This window comes from Narcine bancroftii, chromosome 2 (genome assembly GCF_036971445.1).
Source record: "Narcine bancroftii isolate sNarBan1 chromosome 2, sNarBan1.hap1, whole genome shotgun sequence".
NCBI lineage: Eukaryota > Metazoa > Chordata > Chondrichthyes > Torpediniformes > Narcinidae > Narcine > Narcine bancroftii.
In genome coordinates this window covers 91645676-91664017 of record NC_091470.1, presented here as the reverse complement: position 1 = coordinate 91664017, position 18342 = coordinate 91645676, and the positions used below count along the sequence as shown (strand labels likewise).

Genomic DNA, 18342 nt, shown 5'->3' with positions numbered 1-18342 from the left:
CAGCCCAATCAACGTTCATGTCCTCACTCTTTGCAGGTGGGGGAAGAGGTATTATCCTTGGTACAAATTGGTCTGCACTTGGTACGCTTGAGAGTAGCAGAGGACTTTATTTCCAAGTGGGATTCCGAATTGCTATCTTGGAAAACAGACAGTGCCATACTAAAGCAGATTATTCGCATTTTGGGTGACATAAATCAGTATTTAGGAATATACTAGGGCTTTCTCCAGAAACTCCCCTTACGCCAAACTGGCTAATACCTTTGACAATGGGGAACAGGATCCGATACACCTAGTGCTGGAATGGCATCAGGTCCATGGACGATTGTTATGATCAAGGAAAATTAATGTCATTTGAGCATCTTAGGTAGAATTACAATTTGTAAAATAAGATATTCCACAGCTACCTTCAGATAGTATCATTTTTTGCTTATTAAATGGGGCCAACTGTGCCCACCAATGTTCAGTGACTGAGAGAACTTGATTCAAAAGGGGATCACCTGAAAATTCATTTTGTCCATTTATTCGCTATTCCAAGCAGAAGGACCCAAACGGTCACCATAAATTCAGACAGAGGTGGGAGTCAGACTTAGGAATAAAAATTGATGAGTGGTGCTGGTCGGCCCAGCATGACAGCAGTGATCAAGGCAAGGTACAGGTACAGGCTAGTGCAATATAATTTTTTTTGTATCAGCTGTACCTGACTCACAAAAAATATGCAGTTCAATAACTGATCTGTCGGATCATTGTTTTAGATGCCGCATTGAGATAGGACACTTTGTGCATGCCACGTGGATATGTACCATAGTAAGGTCCTTCTGGACAGACCTAGGGAAAACTATTGGTAAAGAATTCCCACAGGACTCTGACCTGTTTCTGCTGGATAATATAATGGACCTAAGACTTAAAATGATGCTTCCAAATTCAATTCCTAATGATCGCGTTGACGGCGGCCAGGAAGTGCATAGCGGTTCCCTGGAAATCTGACATTTGCCTGAGTATTGCGCAATGGAGCAGGAAGCTGCAAGCCTGAGTTCTCCTGGAGAAAGTTACCTATAACTTGAGGGGAAGGTATGGCAAGTTCCATAAAAAATGCCAGCCGTATCTGAGATATAAAAGAGGACGGCTGTGAAAAAAAGACATCTTTGCCTCACGTTCTGGCTCACCCCGATTCCTTCCAACACCGCATGACTGGAGGGGGGATTGGGGGCACGATGACCGCCTCAGTCCAGCCAGGAAAAGTCAGGAAAACAAAGTAAATTTGCCCCAATCTCTAGCCGCTGGGCCAGGCCAGATCCATAACTCCTCGATATGATTTTTACCCGTTTTGTAAGTTTTAATGTCTTAATTGCTTTTATATGATTCTTATTTTCCTCTTTGTGTTAAGTATTTGAGGTTGAGGGAATGGGGGTGGGGAAGGGAGAAAGGGAAAGGAGTGTCAGCCTTGGACTCGACAGAGAATACGCATAGACGAGATTAGAATAAGCTGTAATTGACACAGATTTGTTAAAAAGTGTTTGTGACAGATGAGTTCAATTTTTAAAACTATAAATAAAATATTCAAAAAAAATCTGGGCGATGCTATTTATTGTCCCTGACTGGGACCTGCACAGCATATTTGGATATTTCCAAGTTCCCCGTTTTGTTTAGTTTCGTATTTCAAACATTTAGAGTGTGTTTGTATATTTCCATCTGTGGTTCCATTCAAGGATTGGTGCAGCTTTTCATTTTCTGAATGTCTGGGATCGGCTATTTCTGGTTTAACTAAATTCCTGTCCAGAGAAGTGGTGCCCTGTTGTTGCATGGATTTCCATCCAGGGAATCCGGTGTCTGTGATTGAACATAATTGGAGAAAAGCGATACCTTTTATGATTGGGAATATGTCCATGTGCTGTGGGACATCGATCCTGAAGGTGAATCTACTGTTGCAGGGTACTCATGGATAAGGTGGAGGAAAGGGAACTGCATATGTTGCCGTGTACATTGTGGAGAACAGATAATGAAGTGGAATTAGAGTTCAGGTCCCAGCCCTCAATTATTTTAACTGAAAATCAACATTGCCTCTCATACACCCCACAGATCTTCCGATGCTGTTCACCGTGAACTTCGATGTTCATTAAATCGCATTCGTTTTTCTGCCAATGTTTATTGTTTCAGGTGGTCTTGCATCTCTTGATCGTTGTGTCCGGTCCTTGTATTGCCCGTTGTTCCTCATTACTGATATCCCTGTCCAATTCTCAGCTTCCCCTCTCCCACGGGCTGCAAAGTTGAGCAGTTGCAGCAAGAACGGCTGCCTCCAAGCACAGGAAATCAACTTTCGATCCTGACCTCGGGTGCTGCCTGGCTGAAGTGTGTGTGTGTGGGTATCCTTTCATTGCTTAAACATATCATGTTTCCGAATAGACACAACTTTTCTCGCATCTGTCGCTAGAATTACTCTATCAAATCACTACATCGTCTGTTGAACCTTATCTCGACAGCTTCTGACCATGTTACATTTGTTTTTTTTTGGTGTCCATTGAATTGTGCGCATTATTCCAGACATGACTCCACCAATCCCCTGTATATTACAGTAAAGCCTCTCTTTTCTGGAAAATAATGCTGTCCTTTTGGAATAAAGTTCCATATGCTTTGATCATTCCTTGCCACATTCTGGATATGTGGTAAGGACATTCTGGACACCCACGATCACTTCACCCTGTAATATCCAGACATCAAAAACAACCTGTGAGATCCCCTTCTTATATTTCCCCTACCTATTCAATTTCAAATCGTCCCATCTCGCGTTCATCGCCCGAGCCAAACTACCCGCCTCACGTCCCCATTGATAAATTACACCTGTTTCAAATGAAGTCTAAATCTATCCATTCAGTTTTAACTGGTGATATTTTAGTCATAGAGCACAGTACTTGATGTTATGCATATACATATACCTACCATAAAAAATACTTAATCCTGACTACCTTGTAGCCCTTTACCTTTTTCCATCCTTGCTCCTATCCCTCAAATCCCTTCATTTTACAGCACCAACCATAATCGTTGGCAAGGTGTTCCAAGAACCTACACCTCTCGCTGTAAAAATTCAACCCATGGCATCACCCCTAATTTTTGCCTCTTCATAGAACATAAAACAATGCAAAACAGTGCACACCCTTCGGCCCTCGATGTTGTGCCGAACATATATTTCTTCGACAAAGAAATGCTAAACCTTCCCTAACCCATAGCCATCTATTTGCCTTTCATCCACGTGTCTCTCTGAGTATGTAAATGCCCCCAATGTTTCAGCCTACAGCACCATCCTCAGCAAGGTATTACATGTATCCACAATTCTCTGTATAAATAGAATCTTACCCCTGATGTCTCCCCTAAACTTCTCTCCCTTAACTTTGTACTTATGTCATCTTGTGTTTGTTGATACTTCGCATGGAAACCCAGGCTTCACGACCACCTTATCTTGTAGACCTCTGTCAAGTCTCCTCTCATCCTTCTATGCTCCAAAGTGAAAAATACCAGCTCTGCTAACCTTGCCTCATAGGATATGTTTCCTAATCAAGGCAACATCCTGGAAATTCTCCTCTGCACCCTCTCCATAGCTTCCAAATCCTTCCTATAATGAGGTGACAAGAATTGAACACAATGCTCGAAGTGTGGTCTCTACTCTTGAATTCAATCCCCCGATTAGTGAATACCACCATCCCATAGGCCTTCTTAAATATCCTATCAACTTGTATGGTGACCTTGAGGTATGCAAGGATTTGGAGCTCAAGGTCTTCTTTTCATCCACACTCTTAAGCAACTGACCATTAACCCTGTAATCGGTCTTCTGAATAGCCCTTCCAAAATGCAGCAACTCACAAATATCCAGATTGAAACCTATCTTCAACTTTTCTGCTATGTACTCTTGTGACCTCTGGCAATCCTCAGCTTCATTCACAACTTCTCCAACATTCATGCCCACTGCAAACCTACTGAACAGGTCATTTAAAACAGTCACAAGGACCAGAGGCCCCAGAACAGATTCCTGCAGCACTCGACTAGTTACCATCCTCCAGGCAGAATACTTTCCTTCCACTATTATTCTCTGCTTTCTTGATACAAGTCAATTATTTGTCCACACATTTCCTTGTAAATTTCTGGATAAGTCTCTCATGGTGGATGTGCCAAATGCTTTGTTATAGTCCATGTAAGCACACCATCGGCACTCCCATCACCAATTTCATGTTACCTCCCCAAAAAGCTCAACTAGACCTGCGAGGCATGACCTTCCCTTTACAAAGCCATTCTGAATATCCCTGAGTAGACTCTAGTTCTCCAAATGATCAAAGATCATATCCTTAAGAATCTTATCCATTAATTTGCTCATGATTGACGTAAGATTCACTGATCTATAATTCCCAGGATTCTCCCTATTACTTTATAGAAGGGGACTACATTTGACATTGTCCAATCCACTGGAACCTCTCCCAGAGCCAAAGAGGATTAAAAGATCATACTGTCCCAGCTATCTTGACTCTGGGTATATATCGGCCAGTCCTGGGGACTATCAATCTTGGTGTTTTTAAGAAAATCCAGCACATGTGCTTCCTTAAACTCCACATTATCAAGCACGCAGGACTGTTCAATTTCAACTTTACTGTGATCACTGTCCTTATCTATTGTGAAAGCACACATAGTATTCGTTTAGGACTTCCCAACCTCCTGTGACTCCAGGCCTATCTTGACTCCCTTATCCTTTATCAGCCTCACCTTCATTCTCATAATCCTTCTGTTCTTTATGTACACATAGACTGACTTGGGGTTCTCCTTAATTCCACATGCCAAGGCCTTCTTATGCTCCTTTCAAGTTCTCATGTCCTTTCTGAAGCTCCTTCCTGCCTACCATACACTTCTTATGAGCACCTTCTCTTTCCTATTTTCTATATTTAAAGTATTCTTCCTTCTGCCACTTGGCTTAACTGCCTCACCTACTTCATCTGCAATGGATCCCTTTTCCTACAATCTTTTCCTTATCCCAGTGGGGCAAAGCTATCTTGAACCCTGCACACGTGTTCCCTAAAAGTCCTCCACATTACCTCTGCGCTTTCACCCTTAAACATCTGTTTCCAATTTACTCTCGCTAGTTCCTGGCTTATACCTTCAAAATTTACTGTTCTCCTGTTAAACACTTTCCCAGTTTGACTGTTTATATCCTTTTCTGTGGCTTAGTTGAAACTATGGAAATAGTGGTCACTGTTACCAGAATGCTCCTCCACCAAGACATCCACCATCTGACAAGGTTCATCTCCAGAACGAGATCCCGTGTGGCATCTCTTTTAGTCGGCCAGCCAACATTCTCTGCCAATCATTATTAGAGATGTTGAATAAACCATAACTGTAACTCTGTTTTTCCCACACGATTCCAAAATCTGCCGGATTATCTGCTCTTTGGTGTCCTGAGTGCTATTTAGGGGCCTATAGACTACACTCAGGCTAGTGGTAGCTCTCTTCCTATTTCTGACTTCCATCCACACCGACTCATTGGACACTCCCTCTGCAATATCCTTCAGTTCTATAGCCGTTATACTATCCCTGACCACGCCTCCATTTTCTACCTCCGATCCCATTATTTTTTTAAAATATCTGAACCCAGAACGACTTCCTGCAGCCTCATTTCTGTAATGGCTTCAATATCATAGTTCCATGTATGCTCTATGTTCATCTTCTTCATTCCTAATATTCATAGTGTTGAAATAGGCACATTGCAACCCCTCTAACTAGACCCTCTCTATGTTTTGCCACTGCCTGTCCTACCTCGCCAACTCAGAGCACATAGTATCATGCATTTGTCCTACCCTAACCCTTTCTACCTTAATCTCTGCACTCACTTTCTGCTTCCCATGTTCCAAACGCCTGCCAAATTAGTTTTAACCCTCCCCCACTGCTGTAGTATACCTGCCTGCCAGGATATTGCCACCACCCCCGCCCCCACCACCTTCCTCTTTTTGTAAGCTCATATCTTCACCAGAAGAGATCGCAATGTTCCAGAAATCTGAACCCCTGCCCTCTGCACCAATTTTGTACATTGCTTTGTTCATATTGAAATTAAATTTTGCTGCACATGCAAACCATCTAGTAGATGCTGCCATCATATTCATCACATGAACTACTTAAATACAAAATATTTTTACTTACCCTCTTATTCTTTCTCGGCTGTTGACTGTGCCACTAACATGACTTTAATTGCAATTTAGTATATCCATATACATCACTGGTATATTGGTGAATGTACAGGAAGAATTGTGAATTTGATGGAAGAACCATTGAAACATAGAATGCTACGTCACAGAAGATAGGTCATTCGACTCTTTTAGACCCCACCAACCATTTTTCTGCTACTTCCATTGACATATTCCCATTTGATATCCCTCCAGGCCTCTCCCATCCATGTTTTTTTTTTTCCAATTTCAAATTTATTCTTAAAATTTATGATTGAGCCCAGATCAGATGGCAGCTCATAGCACATTCTGTGTGAATAACTTTCCCCTAATGTTCCCCCTAGCCTTTCCCTTCTCAGCCTAAAACAATGACATCTCATATTTATCTCCCCCAATCTAAGTGGAAAAAGCCTACTCACATCCAATCTGTCTATATATCCCATAATCTCCCATAATCTTGTACACCTCTATCAAATCTCCACTCATTCTTGATCAATCCAAGGGATAAAGTCCTGACATCTTCAATCTTTCCCTGTCACTCAAATCCTGAAGACCCGGCAAAATCCGAGTAAAGCTTCTTTGCATTATTTCAATCTTAACGATATTCTTCCTATAATTAGGCACCCAGAACTCTACACAATATTCCAAATTTCGTCCCACAGACTTAACAATGTCAAGAGGAAAAGATTGGTGAAATCCACAGTAGGTCCCTTGCAGTCGGAATCAGGGTAATATATAATGGGGAATAAGGAAATGGCAGACCAATTAAATTCTTACTTTAGTTCTGTTTTTACAAGAGAGGATACAAATATCCTCCCAAGGATGTTGGGAAACGTAGAGACTAATGCAAGGGAGGAACTGAAAGAAATCAGTATCTCTAAGGACATGGTCTTGGGGAAATTGATGGGATTGAAAACAGATAAATCCCAAGGGCCTGATAATGTACATCCTAGGGTACTTAAGGAAGTGGCCATTCAGACAGCAGATGCTTTAAGAATTATTTTCCAGAACTCTATAGACTCAGGATCAGTACCCATGGATTGGAGGGTAGCTAATGTTACCCCACTATTTAAAAAGGGGGGTAGAGAAAAAGCGGGGAATTATAGGCCGGTGAGCCTTACATCACTAGTGGGCAAAATGATGGAATCCATTATTAAGTATGTAATAGCGGAGCATATGACTAGCAGAGAAGGGATCAGACGGAGTCAACATGAATTTACAAAAGGTAAATCGTGCTTGACAAATCTATTTCAATTCTTTGAGATGGTGACAGATAAAATATATGGGGAAGAGCCAGTGGATGTGGTGTACCTGGACTTCCAAAAGGCCTTCAATAAGGTCCCGCATAAACCACTGGCTTCCAAAATCAAGGCTCATGGGATTGGGGGCAAAGTATTGATGTGGATTGAGAACTGGCTGGCGGGTAGAAGACAGAGAGTTGGGATAAATGGCTCATTTTCTGAGTGCCAGGTGGTGACCAGTGGGGTGCCACAGGGATCTGTACTAATGGCCTTCATATCAAGAGGGTTTGAGTATACCTTACTGCAGCTGTACAGGGCCTTGATTAGACCACACCTGGAGCATTCTGTGCAGTTTTGATCACCTTATCTAAGGAAGGATGTTCTTGCAATGGAGGGAGTGCAGAGGCGATTCACCAGGCTGATACCTGGAATGGCAGGGATGACATATGAGGAAAGATTGCGCAATTTGGGATTGTACTCACTGGAGTTTAGAAGATTGAGAGGAGATCTCATAGAGACATATAAAATTCTGGCAGGACTGGACAGAATGGATGCAGAAGGATTGTTTCCACTGGTGGGGGAGTCCAGAACCTGGGGCCATGGTTCGAGGATAATAGGCAAACCATTTAGAACCGAGAGGAGGAAGAATTTCTTTACCCAGAGGGTGGTGAATCTGTGGAATTCATTGCCACAGAGAGCAGTAGAGGCAGGTTCATTGAATATATTTAAGAGGGAATTAGATCTATTTCTTCAGTATAAGGGTATTAAGGGTTATGGAGAGAAGGCGGGGACGGGGTACTAAACTTTAAGATCAGCCATGACTCGTTGAATGGCGGAGCAGGCTCGAAGGGTCGAATGACCTACTCCTGCTCCTATCTTCTATGTTTCTATGAATATATCATCCAAACTCCTATACTGAATATTTTGATTAAAAAAGTCTAAGATGCCAAAAGGTTTCTTTGCAACACTGTCCACATGTGTCGCCACCTTTGAGTAACAATGTATCAATGTTCCCATATCTCTTTGCTGCTCCACGATCCTCAGTGCCCTCCCCTTTACTGTGTATATCCTATCTTGGTTTGCCCTTGAAAATGTCTGCATTAAATTGAATCTGCCATTTTTGACTTTTCTCCCACTTAGTCCAAATCCCTTTGAGAATCTTCATTAGTGTCCACAATGGCTCTGATTTTTCTGTAATCTGCAAAATTGCTAATCCAATTTATCAAAAAATAAGATCCAGATCATTGACATAGACAAAAAAAAACAAGACATCTAATCTCACCGAGAATTCACACATTCCACATATTTTGCCGAGAAGTCACTTGTTAAATGGAGCTGTGCTGAAAACATATTTGATTTCTTCGATTCTTTCCAGTAATTATTGTAAATGAGTTTAATTTTCAAAAATCAGTTATTCCACAACCAAAAAAACGTCCGTGGACAGGAGTGTATTGCGATCCCATTATATTGTTCTTTTTCTCTTTCCTTCAAGTTAACTTGGTGGCGATTGTGACCTTGGCACGAGGAAACTGCAGCCTCTCCAATTGTATCATTCGTTACCTTCTGGGGATTGCAGCGGCTGACCTCCTGCAGAACCTCCATGATGCCATATTAAGGAGCATTGTTGAAATATATTTCCCCTTTTCATTCCTGACCATCACCCCCATCTGTTCTCTTAACTGGGTCCTGATCTGCGCAACCACAATGATGTCGTTCTGGTTCACGCTGGGTTTTACATTTGATCGGTTTGTTGCCATTTGTTGTCAAAATTGGAAAATAAAATATTGCACCGAGAGAACGGCGACAATTTTTCTTGGCACGGTGACTGTGCTGAGCTGTGTTACAAACTGTCCCTGGTACTTTACAATGGACCCAGGTTTTATCACCAACGGTACACCGCGGGGTTGTGTCTGGAAAAAGGCATTTTTAACTTCACCCACGTGGGCTTCGTTTGAGTTGTTCATATTTTCTTTAACTCATTTCCTCCCGTTCGTATTGATTTTGTTGTTGAATGCACTGACCGGCAGATTTATTTTCCTCTCTGGTCGGGCCCGCAAGAAGCTCAGGGGCCACAGAAATGGAGAGAATGACCCGGAGATCGGGAAACGGAGGAAATCCATTGTTTTACTTTTCAGCATATCTGGCAGTTTCATATTGTTGTGGAGTATTTTAATTGTATACGTTGTGACTGAGCGTGTTTTAGGGGCTGAGTATTTCATCGGCAGTGATTTTCCAGCAATCGCATTCATGGTCCCGCTTCTAAGTTCCTTCACAAACACGGGGATTTATGCACTGACCCTGAGAACATTTCGAAAGGAGCTGATGGAGGTGGTGAAATGCCCAGTGACGCTAATCGCCAAATGTATGAAACCTTAGATCCGAGTGTACCAACAGGTACATGACGAAATGTTAACCATTAGCAGACAGATACCTAACGAGTGCTGTTTACACATCCAAACTTTGAAACCTATCCGCTTATTCAAACAGATGTAATTTAAAAGCCAATAGGTATTAAAGAAATGTTGGAAAATCTGATATTCAGATTTCTTGTCAGAGTACACACATCACATGGAACCCTCAGATTCTTTTACCTGTGGGCGAGTCAGAATTACCACCTAATGGTTGTGCCAAAAAAATGCACTCAACATGTGTTTGTAAAGAAATGTAAACAGATAACGAATGTAAACTATCTGTCCAATACAAGGAGAATAAAAAATCAATAAATTGCACATGTAAGTGGTCTTAAATGAGTCCCTGATTTGAGTTTGTTGTTGAGGAGTCCGATAGTGGAGGGGGAGAAGCTGTTCCTGAACCTTGTGGGGCGAGTCTTGTAAAACCAACAACGCATTCCTCAGGGCAGCAGCGAGAACAGAGCATGTGCTGGGTCGGGTAGATCCTTGATGATTTTTGCCGCCTGCCGGTGTAGTTGAACCAGCAAGAGCTTGGCATCATCCGTGTGTGAGTCAATGAGGAAAAGCAATAGTTATGAAACTGGAAATAAATGTATAAATCTATTTCCGTGACACTTTGTTTGCTTGCTGCACCTTGCCCAGTGATAGACGGACGGTAAAGGTAGCTAAGTGAGCAATCAATTGGAGATGTCCATGAAGCCGCGGCATGGATGAGAGTGGTATTTCATCATACCTGGGTCCACTGATCGTTAGTGAACTCCGCCTCTATGGGCGGAGCTAGATAAAGGCTCTTGAGATCAACGTTTCATTTCTGCTCTTGCAATACGTGCAGGTCAGTGGGAAGACGGGAATGATGTTTCCGCACAGAGTTGAAGGACTGACTGAACAACAACACTCCACTGGACACGACAGAATAGATAGACATTTTGGCTAATCTATTGGCCTAATTATTATCTTGAGTTGATTTGCTGATCTGCACCCTGACCATACCCTTCCAAACCACACCGGTACCGTATTTTTTTAAATGGAAAATGTCAAATACAGCCGGCTTTTTACCTTTTAAGAAGAAGCATGTTCCACTATCCAATTGTTTTCTACACCGGATAATTTATATTGACCCGCAGTATTTCTGACTCTTTCGTGTTCATGATGATCTCTTCTTCCTGGCACCGTTCTCAAGTGTAGTTGATGCCACACAGATAAAAGTGAAGAGTCTGCATTTGCAGAAGATGGACATTATGAAGGGCGGCGCTGACCCTCGTAGAAAGAATTTTATGATTCAAATTTCAAGATCTAAGAGTCCAGATTCAATTTATTGTCATGTAATTAAAAACAGGACCAGATTACAAGAAATTGTTGCAGACAGTTTTGCCATCGGTAGAAATTTCCTGAAAGAGATGCAACATTTTTAAAGAGAGTCCTCCCAGAGTCACCGAGTGTCCGTGGATTCTGCTCCATCGCTTCTGCAGCAACGCAGAGTCCAGACCAAACCATTGGCTCCCTGAACTCGAGTGCAGATTCGAATCTCTGATACCATCAGGAACCCTTCAAACCCCTCTGCACCCTATTTTACCTGGTTTTGTTACATGGTACACCTTCAGCTCGTTTCGAGCCATTCCCCAGCAGTCCACAGTTTTGAATCGAAATCCATTGACACCCGTCTCCAGCATCCACAGCCTCCGTCGGTTATTCGCTCAAGTCATGTATAGCCCGCCCCTTTGTGGGTTCTTCAGCCAAATAACCCCTCACAGGTCTGTCACCCTCCCATCTCCTCTGCTTTTCTTTCTCCCATTGTGGTGGTCTCCCAGCCGTCTGCTGCCCTGCGTCCGTTCTCCGCTTTCCTCTGTCTGTAACCCCTCGTGGATTCTGTCCAGCAGAGGCCCCACAATTTTTTGCGTGTCCCCTGAGGTCACGGGATTTTAATCAAATTACCGTCATTTCATATAATTGGCCGTTCAAAGCATAAACAGAGTGGACCCCGCGGGAACGCTGGGTATCCGCTCCCTGCTCTCCCCCAGTCCGCGCTAGTCTGCTCTCCCCCTAGTCCGCTCCCTGCTCTCCCCCTAGTCCGTTCCAGGGGCGCTGCCATTTTCTCTTCTTCAATATAGGATCCAATAATGTTATGATCACCTAATTGACACCTTGACAAACAGAAACAATTGATTTTGTTGAACATAACCTCTCAGCAGAACCTGTCGAGTTCCCATTAAAGGCTCTTTACTATTGACCAGAACTGTTTCAGTTTATCGAGTAAAATAGATCTGCACTGCCGAATCAGATCATTTCAATTTTTGCTGAGGAAAGATCATTAACATACATGAACACAAGGATCATAAATTACAGCATAGACACTTCAAAATTAAAAATAAACCAGAAAAAAACGAAGGAACTGCCGATTCTGGATCTCCTCATGTGCAGCTTCAGGATCCCCCAATAACCAGGATACAATATTCCGATAGAATAAAATCAGAAGTTAAAAAAGAGAAAAACAAGTGCAGACGGGATAAATGCTGTGCAAAAGAACAAAGATGACCGGATTTCGAAAGATCAGTGGTTTTCTGGACACTTTATCTAAATGTATATAGTGTTATAAACAAGGTCAGTGAACCTGTGGCATAAATCAGTACAAAGGTGTATGATTTAATGGCCACTACTCCGGCATTGTGGTTCCAGAGTGGAGGGCACTGGGATTAAATATCCAAAGATATCAGGTAATAATGGGGGGCAAACAGGAAGCTATTGGGAAGTGTGCTAACGTTCTTAGTTAAAGAAGACATCAGGGTAATAGTGAGACGTGATGTAAGATGTTCGGAGCAAAATGTCGAGTCCGTTTGGGTTGAGATTAGGAATAGTAACTGGAAAGAAATTACAAGCAGGAGTTGTCTCGAGGCCACCTATTATTACAGTGGCACGGGCAATAAATCAAGAAATATAAAAGGCATTCAAGGATGGAACTGCTCTTATCGTGCGGGTCTTTAACATGGATATAGATTGGACAAATCAGGTTGGTCCAGGTTGGTCATAGTGGTTGGCTTTCCTCATTATCATATTACTGAACCTGCAAAGGAACATGCTATCTTGGATCTGCTCCTGTCCATGATACAGGTAAAATTATCAATCTTTAGATTGGGATCCACTTGGAAAGAGTGATCTAAATATGACTGAGTTTATCATATAATAGGTCATATAATATCATATAATAGCATAACCAGTTTGTTTTGCCAAAACAAAGGAAACACGTTGCTGTTGAATTCTCGGAACACAAGCTAGATGGAGGGACAGTTGAATACCAGTGGAGGACTTTCAGAAAGATTTCTAAATTAAAGATGAAACTCATTGTGATGTACCCACAACAGTGTCATATTACACGAAATTGCTTTTGTCTGCTGTACGGCAGATGTATTCGCTATTGGAAATAACTTGCCTGAATGGTCACACTTAACATTTAACATTTCACACTAGCACCAAGCACAAGACAGTCCAACGATAATTTGATACATTGAAGGAACAGAGGGAAAGATTTTCACAGTCTGTTCCAGATTCGATACATTTGCAAAGACACTGATTTTTCAAGGGAGGGCCATGCTAACTGCTGGAGAGTAAACAGCTATTTGAAGCTGCTCTATGGCCAGTCATTCTGTAAAATGCAGAAGGAAGTTAAATTGAAGAGGATTCCTATCTAATGATGAAACGCATGCTCTCTGAATGACTGTGCCTTTTTGGTGGATTGACCCGCGCCATGAGGGTCTTTATATGGGAAGCAAAGTGCTTCATTTTGATTCTGACTAACAGTTGAGGTCATGCTGTTACTTGGAGAGACCACTGCCAAGGAATTGTAAAATGAGGCCACCCACTTCGAGTCTTGCCTACAAAAGTATCAGGAGCTCGTGAGGACTGACATTTCTTCAAAGGCAATCTATCACATCCACAATTCCAGTCATCCCATAATTTCATCATTAATTCTGGGCATCAAATCTCAGGACTAAGTTTCAACACTGAATTTGAAAGACTGATCTTGAAGTAAATTTGTAGATTATGGACTTGTGAGAGGTGCCTTCCCGTTCACAAAATATGCTCGAGACAAAAGTTGTGAACAAAGAACATTTATTTATATTTACAACATTGCAAGGTTGGGTACTCGCCCCTTACCTCGAGAAAGTACCCCGAGCGCTGGAAGCTTCTTTGTTTTTGTACAATTTTTACTCACCTCCCCTTACATTTGTCTTACGTTTCTCCTTCTTGGATTCATTTGGCACTTTTCCCTATTCGTCTGACTCTTGATTGACTCCAACTTTTTCTTATCCCATGCTCACTCCTCCTTTCCCCACCCCCAATTAAACAAGTTCTTTGTGTATGAACGTGCATATTTCTTAAATTCCTCTGTTATCTTGTTTACTCTGTTCTGCTGTTTTTCATGCGCCATTTTACACAAAGAACATTCTAGCTTTTTTCTTGCTTTTTCCTTCTACCTTCTATAACTGTTTCAGAACTCCTAACATTAAAATAATAACTGTTTCTAAACTCCTGCACTTAAAATAATAACAATTTCTTAACTCCTTCAATTTAAATAATAACTGTTTCTTAACTCCTACAGTCTGGATGTTAACGGTTCGGGTAACACACACACACACACACACACACACACACACACACACACACACACACACACACACACACACACACAAACACACACACACACACACACACACACACACTCACACACACACACACACACACACACACACACACACAAATGCACATAGATGTGGATAGATTTAGTGTTAAGGATATTTTAAAAGTTAAAATTATATCTTAAGTGTTAGAAATAAAGTTAGTGTTTTAAAATTGAACACTGTCTGGTTCATTTTCTATTGGTCCGCTTTATGTGCAGTTGAAAACAAAATTGGGGACTTGTCATCCAAGATTTTGTTTACCACATTTGGATCTAATAATGCTTAACCAAATTGGGGAGCTTATAATGTATGTGCTACAAAAGGCAGCACAGAATTTGGAGCTTTGTAATCAATTAAATTTAGATGAGGTTGATACAGTCCTTTTTCCAAGCTAATTGAGAGTCTTGGGTGTGTGTGTAAAAGCAGCAATTGATATTGAAGGGGTTTTCAAGTCACCATCTCCTGCAGAATTGCAGAAGGCATAAAGGGAAGATTTGGTGAATATTGCTCAATGGTTGGGACTTTCTGAAGGAAATTTTGATAAAGGAAATTATAGCAAGGAAATATGTAGATGAGGGCAAGTTTGAAGATGCAGAATTAGATAAATTTCAGAGTGTAAACCTATTAAAGCAAAGCTTGTGTTTGAAAGGAGTCAGTTAAAAATTGAGGCAGAGGTAAAAAAGAATGCAAGTGGTGTTAGAGAAAAAGGAAAGACAAAGACAATTTGAGTTAAAAATGGAGTAAGGTTGCAGTGGTATCAGGCAGAGCAGACAAAGCAGAATTCTATCTTCTAGTCTAACTGAGAAGTTTATTGCCAGTAAAGAGGTGTGGTTAGTTCCTCCATTTCATCAAAGTGAAATTGATAATTGAGATTTTGCAAGGAAGAACCATTTTGAGTGTAAAGAGAAAATAGCTTTTGAAGGAGCTTTTTGAAATGCCAGTGATGAAGTAGAGAAAGACGATGTGGTCAAACAATAATCATGGCTTTTATTAGCAGAAACTCATGGTACAATAATGAAAGACAATAGGTTCATATATAGTTACAACCAAGGGGAGTGTCCTTAACAGTAGAGATAATGCCCAGCTAATGTGAGTACATCAAGGCTCGCAAGAGGGGAGACAGGCAGCATGGCAGACATTCACAACAGTCTCCCCTCCTCCCCGGCAGAAGAAGGGTTAAAATCAAAAGGACAGCTTCTAGGAAAGACTGAAGCAAGCGATACATCGATACCATGTTCGGCATCGAGAATAATGTAACTGCCAAACTACGACAGTATCTAGCATGCAATCAAAATATAATGCGATGCTTTATGAATATGTCAGCCTATCAGGTTGTTGATGAATTCTGCTGCTTCTTCTCAAAACAGATGGCTCCTTTGCAACCTTGGGAACGGGTACATGTCCTGGGTCTGTAGTGTGGGATGGACTGACTTCTGGACCCGCTCCAGAATCGCCAGTGTGAGGCAGTGGAGCCTCAGCATGGCCATCTGAAAGCTTACTAGGTGTCACAGGCTGGGGGAATGAGCCCAATCCCTCAGGTTCACTCTGAGTAGGGGTGTGAGGAAGGGGTGAACCAAACAAGGCCAGATCTCTTAGGGGTACAGTGTCAGTACTCCCATTTGAGATTTTAACATGAGCATAGTTGGAGTTGGTATGCTGCAGCTGAACTGGTTGGACTAGTGGTCTGTTTTACACCCCCGAGTATGGCTTTTTTGCAGCACGGTTCAGGCTCAGATAAACAGGCTGGCCAGTCAATAACAGTTCCAAATTTCCTCGGAATGGCAAGCATACATTCATGAGGTGTTTGATTTCTTGCAGTACATAATAATGACCGAATAGAATGTAGCGCCTCAGACAGCACCTCCTGCCATCGGGTAACAGGGTAACCATGTGTTTTTAAAGCAAGATTAACTGTCTTCCAGACTGCAGCATTAGCCCTTTCGACCTGCCCATTACCCTGCGGGTTGTAGCTCGTGGTACGGCTTGTGGCAATCCCCTTCCGTAGCAGGGCTCGCCGCAGTTCAGCGCTCAAGAATGCTGAGCCCCTATCAATATGAATGTAATTGGGAAAACCAAAAATGCTGAAATTTCTGTCAAGTGACTTAATGACAGACGCTGACAAGATGTCAGGGCAGGGTATCGCAAAGGGGAACCTGCAATATTCATCAATTACAGTTAGGAATATACATTTTTGCTGTTGGAAGGTAACGGTCCTTTAAAATCTAAGCTAATCCTCTGAAAATGTCGGGTTGCCTTGATTAGAGTGACCTCTGGAGCTTTGAAGTATTGCAGTTTGCATTCTGCGCAAACGGGACGGATTTCAATCAGTTTCCTGACTTCTTCCAGAGAGGAAGGACGGTTGTTAGCACTTATGTAGTGGAAGAACCTCATGACTCCTGGGTGGCACAGTCTGCTATGGATCTCTTTTAGCCCCTCCAGCTGAGCACCAGTAGCAGATCGTGACAATACATCAGAGGAATGATTTAACCAGCCCGGTCTGGACTGGATCACATAGTTATAAGTTGAGAGTTCTTACCATTCTTGATTTAATTTTACGTTTTAGTACTGAACATGTCGGCTGCAGGTGTGCTTTCGTGGCATAATCCCAAACCAATTTGCAGTAGTAGGAACAGAATCCCATACACCTTTGAAGGGCTTTTGCTGAATCTGGAGCTGGTAACTTCTTAAATGAGGCCATTCTTTTGGGGCGGGGTGGATTTTACCTTTGCGGACAATGTAGCCCAGAATTGGTGGCTCTGTTGCGTTGAACACACATTTGTCCTTGTTAAATGTAAGTTTGACTTCCTTCGCTATTGCTAAAAATTTCTTTAAGTTGTTGTTGTGCTCAGCCTGTGTTTTCCCACAGATAGTGACATTATCCAGATAGGGAAACGTACCCTGTAACTCATACGTCCTAACAATCTTATCTATTTCCCTCTGAAACACAGACACACCATTAGTGATCCTAAAAGGTAACCTTTTTAATTGGTATAACACCCCCCCCCCCCACCATCAGCCTCAAAAGCTGTATAGGGCCATTCCCTTTTCTTAATCGGGATTTGGTGATCAGCTGCTGTGAGGTCGATAGTGCAGTACACTTTGTATTGCACTATCTGATTAATCATTTCATTAATGCGTGGCAGGGGGTAGGCATCCAGGCTCGTGTAACAGATAATTGTCTGGCTGTCGTCAATAGTCAGTCGTCTCTTAATGTGGTTTTTCACGACTACCACTTGGGCCTGCCACGGACTCTTACTTGGTTCAATTACTCCCTCTTTAAGCAGTCTCTGGGTCTGCGCTTTGATAAACACGTGATCCACTTTGCTGTAAGAATGGCTCTGAGTGGCAATTGGCTGACATTCAGGGGATAAATCACTGAAAAGGGAAGGAGTTTTGATCTTTAATGTGGACAGACAGCTTGATATCGAAATCAAGATATAGAGAAACCACCTTGACCCGGTACAATACTGGATTTCCTATCTGGGCAAGAGACAGTCCAGGTGCCGGAAGTGTGTTTGGAGGAACACTGATCATAATGTTATTATTATATCAATTGGAGAAATTTAATTTTAATTAAATTAGAAAGGATATACAGTTGAAAGCATGGATTGGGGCAGGTTGTTTCTTATTTAAATATTTTTATTGAATTTAACACATAAATCCCTCATACAAAGTATTTTAATCAAACAAATAACAGGTGGTATCATATGCACGTGGATAGGAAATATGTAATACTACAATAGACTATCCCTTGATCTAAGCACAGTGCATATTCTGTTTAATGCTATGATCTATAATGACCATATTAAACCCATATTGAACTAGT

The 18342-nt window shown here is 41.9% G+C and overlaps 1 long non-coding RNA gene across 7 annotated transcripts in view; it reads right to left on the bottom strand.

Moving 5' to 3' along the window:
* The window catches only part of LOC138753897 (uncharacterized), a 154351-nt gene that overhangs the window by 128275 nt on the left and 7734 nt on the right, over nt 1-18342 (bottom strand). The window contains exon 3 of one of the 7 annotated variants that reach the window (XR_011351495.1): nt 17522-17891. The exons of the other annotated variants lie outside the window; for them this stretch is intronic. This is a non-coding gene — a long non-coding RNA (uncharacterized lncRNA). Of the gene's footprint in view, nt 1-17521; nt 17892-18342 lie in introns of those variants that run through there. 7 annotated transcript variants of the gene reach the window in all.